A 5,306-nucleotide genomic window follows, 5' to 3' on the forward strand; every position below is an offset into this window, starting at 1 on the left:
GCATAAATTATAACAGGTGAAATAGAAACAGTGAATAAGTAAAACATGGTTTACCAAGAATTTGCAGGTGAGGTGAAGAAGCCTGTGAAATTACAATTAAAACAATTGTTTATTTTTACACTTTTTATAACCAGGAAAGGACTAGAGAGGCTAGACAAGAGAGAGCACCGTAGCATACTCAGAGACAGCAAAAGAAGAGGGCAGACAAGAGAGACAGCAACGATGACACAGAGAAAGCAATGGAGAGAGGCAGAGGAGGGGTGAGCATACAATAGACTGTATCACTTAAAGCTGGTGTATGGATTCTAATTAGCGTGCATGTGCATGTGCGTGTGTGTGTGTGTGTGTGTGTGTGTGTGTGTGTGTGTGTGTGTGTGTGTGAGTGAGCGAGAGAGAGAGAGAGCGAGAGAGTGTTTTGGTACTGTGGGATTCTTTAATCCGTTTTACTCATTGGACAGATCAGAGTCTATGTTTAAAGTTTTTGAGTGGTTACTGGCAATACACTGTAGAAGTATGTTTTCCAGAGTAAAAAGTAGAGCGTGTTCCAGAGTAGAGAGTAACCACAGTAGCAAATGTAATTGAGTACTTGCATTGTCTGCTGTGGCAAGTGGGAAGGTGCAAGTTACCTCAAAAAGATATAAACTCTCAATGTTCTAATCTCTCAATATTCATCTCAAAGTGCACCAAATTCATGTATTTAGCTGTTGAAATGATATATTTTTTGCCAAGGGAAAATGCCCCCAGACTTCCCTACTGGCTTTGGGCTAAGCCCCAAATGTCTTCAACTCCTAGAAAAACCCCTGGTTCTGTTCCTTTTCATGCATTTCTAGCAGATTCAGAAACTCCTCCTCATAGTCATCTGCTCCATTCACTGATCCATCAGCCCCTGAAACACACACAGGAGGAACATACATTCACATAAACTATTATTATTATCTATCTATCACTTTACTCTGCCTTCATGTAAATATTTACCTCAAAAACCTCATACCTCTGCACATTGATCTGGTACTGGTACTTCCTGTATATATCTCCATTCTTGTGTATTTTCCTCCTCTTGTTACAATTTTTAAAAAAAAGTTTTACACTGCATCTTTAAGAAGGGCTCGTAACCAAGCATTTCACTGTAAAGTCTACACGCGTATGTGACAAATAAAATGTGATTTGATTTGATTAAACATGCACATGCATGGGGGGTGAATTTGGCTCTCTACGACCAATCCAATTTCCAACGCCATAACCGAGGTCCAAACCGCTTAATGAGATTGCTAAGTGTTGTTTAGCTCGCTACAATATTTACTACACACCATACATAAATATATAGTAGAAGTATATGACTGAATAAACTGTCTGATTTCCTGTTAGGTGGGATCTCTCTTTGGTGAGAACTGAACACGACCCTGTATGAACTATAAGTGCAAGACCGAAGAAACTGCCAATAATAGACCAAGCAGTGTAAGCCATGAATCTGTCCCCCTACTAACCTGTGAACAGAACTATTTGTGGAATGAAATGGTTCCTGGGAGGCTGTAAAGGTCTGCGGACCATCGGACCGAGGTGGATCTAAACTTCTCCTTCTCCAGACACTCTCTTCACATCAATAAGCACATCCACATTTAAGATCCTCTCACCCCAGAGTACCGAACAGACACATTATAAAAGCTTGTAATAAAAAGGTGATGCAATTTCCAGCCCATGGCTTCAAGCGCCATGATTTTAGCTGTTAAATTGACGGGCAGTTAACTACTTAAAAAGGTTATGGAATGCTCCGGGAACATTCTATCTAATCGGAAACTCCAATAGATGATAATGAAAACGTATTATAAGACACAATGTGTCAGAGTTTTAAAAATGATGTAAAATGAAAAGGTTTCGCCAATTAACCCCGGCAGGCATGTCTCTGGAAGCACAGTCTTGTAAGGAGATGGTCTCTGCTGACCTATGGAGTCATGGGGAGGACAGAAAGCTGCAGCCTTCTGTTTTTTTTTTACTCCTAATTGGACCTAGTTTTACAGGTCTCCTTTCTCTGCCTCGTCTCCATGCTGTGCCTTATTTACAAGAGCCTTAACATTTCAGCCTGCCTAACCTCTGACACCTGTAAAACATTTCCATTAGCAAGATGTGACGGTGGTGTCATTTCAAAGGTTTCTGGGAATAATGATAACAATATGGATTCTATAGGCTTACACACAGAAGAGCCATGTATTGCCTGCCTTTCACCTACACATAGGGGTGGGATCAGAAAGACCAGTCCTGGAATACTTTGTATTTAGGTTTTTATTAGTAAAAAAAACATCTCAGAGCAGGCTCAACTTGCCTGACTGCTGTACTGTCACGTTCTGACCTTAGTTATTTAGTTATGTCTTTGTTTTACTATGGTCAGGGTGGGAGTTGGGTGGGTTGTCTATGTTCGTTTTCTATGTTGTGTTTTGCGTTTGGCCTGGTATGGTTCTCAATCAGAGGCAGGTGTCGTTAGTTGTCTCTGATTGAGAATCATACTTAGGTAGCCTTTTTCCACCTGTGTTTCGTGGGTGTTTATTTTCTGTTCTGTATTTGTATTTCATCGACTGTTTTCATTTCGTTCTCGTGTTTTGTTGTTTTTGTTCGAGTATTCGTTTTCATTAAAAGAGAATATGAATACTTACCACGCAGCAGCTTGGTCCTCCACTCTCCCAACGACGAGCGTTACAGAAACACCCACCACCAAAGGACCAAGCAGTGTGGTAACTGGCAGCAGCAGAGGCCGAAATCTCAGGACTCCTGGACATGGGAGGAGATTTTGAACGGAGAAGGACCCTGGGCACAAGCTGGAGAATATCGCCGCCCCAAAGCAGAGCTGGAGGCAGCGAGAGCTGAGCGGCGGTGGTATGAGGAGGCAGCACAGCAGCGCGGTTGGAAGCCCGAGAGGCAGCCCCAAAAATGTATTGGGGGGTGGCACACGGGGAGTGTGTCTAAGTCAGGTATGACACCTGAGCCAACTCCCGTGCTTACCGTGGAGAGAGAGGGACCGGGCAGGCAGCGTGTTTTGCCGTGAGGCGCACAGTGTCCCCAGTGCGCAGGCATAGCCCGGTGCGGTACATAGCAGCGAGAGAGAATACAGTAGACGGCACGGGTCAAAATGATTGATTGATGACCCTACGTCATGATGACGCGTGCATGTTTAAATATGGGCCCCCGCCCCGTCCCCCCTGTTCGTGTGGTCATGTGTTAGAGGGTGTGTGTTATTTTATCTCTATATGTCCGGCTTTGAAGTAGTCCAGGTGATTGATGAGTAGGGGTCTGGTGGAACTGGATGGTTTGAGTGTTTGAATTTTTGGGGGACCCTGTATGTCCCCCCACCCCCCACAGTATGTTATCTGATGAAGCAGGAATGTCCTGGGGGGGTATAGGGCTGGGGGCATCTGCATTATAAATGTCCAGAACAAGCCATTTAAAAAAAAATAAAGACCTTAATATTAAACATCTAAAATATGTCTACAAGGCCAATTCTCGGAGTGCTCGGAGTGCTCTGCAGCTCACGCCGCCAAGCTTACCCTAGTAAAACTGACTATCCTACCGATCCTCGACTTCGGCGATGTCATCTACAAAATGGCTTCCAACACTCTACTCAGCAAACTGGATGCAGTCTATCACAGTGCCATCCGTTTCGTCACTAAAGCACCTTATACCACCCACCACTGCGACTTGTATGCTCTAGTCGGCTGGCCCTCGCTACATATTCGTCGCCAGACCCACTGGCTCCAGGTCATCTACAAGTCCATGCTAGGTAAAGCTCCGCCTTATCTCAGCTCACTGGTCACGATGGCAACACCCATCCGTAGCACGCGCTCCAGCAGGTGTATCTCACTGATCATCCCTAAAGCCAACACCTCATTTGGCCGCCTTTCGTTCCAGTACTCTGCTGCCTGTGACTGGAACGAATTGCAAAAATCGCTGAAGTTGGAGACTTTTATCTCCCTCACCAACTTCAAACATCAGCTATCTGAGCAGCTAACCGATCGCTGCAGCTGTACATAGTCTATTGGTAAATAGCCCACCCTTTTTCACCTACCTCATCCCCATACTGTTTTTATTTATTTACTTTTCTGCTCTTTTGCACACCAATATCTCTACCTGTACATGACCATCTGATCATTCATCACTCCAGTGTTAATCTGCAAAATTGTAATTATTTGCCTACCTCCTCATGCCTTTTGCACACATTGTATATAGACTCCCCCTTTGGTTTCTACTGTGTTATTGACTTGTTAATTGTTTACTCCATGTGTAACTCTTTGCTGTCTGCTCACACTGCTATGCTTTATCTTGGCCAGGTCGCAGTTGCAAATGAGAACTTGTTCTCAACTAGCCTACCTGGTTAAATAAAGGTGAAATAAAAAATAAATAAAAAAATGTCATGAACCCAACGACAAAAGCCTGGAGGATGTTTTGCGTGAGGCTCCAGAATGTTTTAAAGGATTTTTGTGTACAAGCGAGGGACATATTTCGTACATATTCAACCCGGAGGAATCTACGGTTAAGATATTCACAGACAGCGTGTCCCAACCCTTTTGTCATGCAGAACCCAAGCTTTTTTCTCCAGCGCTAAGGATGCGAGAATGGCTTAAAATAAGGCTAGCTTTGTGTCAAATGGAACGCGCCCTGAGTGCTTCAAGGCTGCCCGGATATGCGTTGGAAGAACAAGTCTGTGGATGAAGTGATCTAATGGCTCTAAGAGTCACTTCAATGCCGTATACCCCGGACTCCAGAGTGACAATTTTAGCATGTGAACAATTTGATAGTGCAAATGCTACGAAAACGGTCAGTTCCTATGTATCCTCCAAAGCATGCAAGGATGTAAATTTTTTTCAAATAATGTTCAGTTTTAAATGGCGCGATAACACATTTTCCGAACCCTGATGAATAAGCTGGACAGTCTTTTCGAAAATCGTGAACAATTACGGCGATGGCCGAGGTTATCGTTGAGACATACCCGGGACCAACAAGGTCGAAGGCGGCTCTTTCCCTGGAGTGAAAGTGGGCAGAGCTTCGGTGGAGCGGGCAAAAGACTTTGCGATGGGGAATTGGAAACGGATAATGGTCGTGGCTAACAGGACCATATATATGTAAGAAATAGTAAAAAATGTTGAATTATAACGGTTGTTAAAATGTATGTGTTAAATATTTAGAATTAAATCATTGTTTTTGAAAATGTATAGCCCCCATATAACTAAGGGGAAGCGCTCTTTTCTCTCACGTTAGGGTCTGGCACAGACAACTGTAAGATCTGAAAAAACATGTATTATTTTATAGTCTATTCCTACAAT

This window comes from Oncorhynchus kisutch, linkage group LG5 (assembly GCF_002021735.2).
Source record: "Oncorhynchus kisutch isolate 150728-3 linkage group LG5, Okis_V2, whole genome shotgun sequence".
NCBI lineage: Eukaryota > Metazoa > Chordata > Actinopteri > Salmoniformes > Salmonidae > Oncorhynchus > Oncorhynchus kisutch.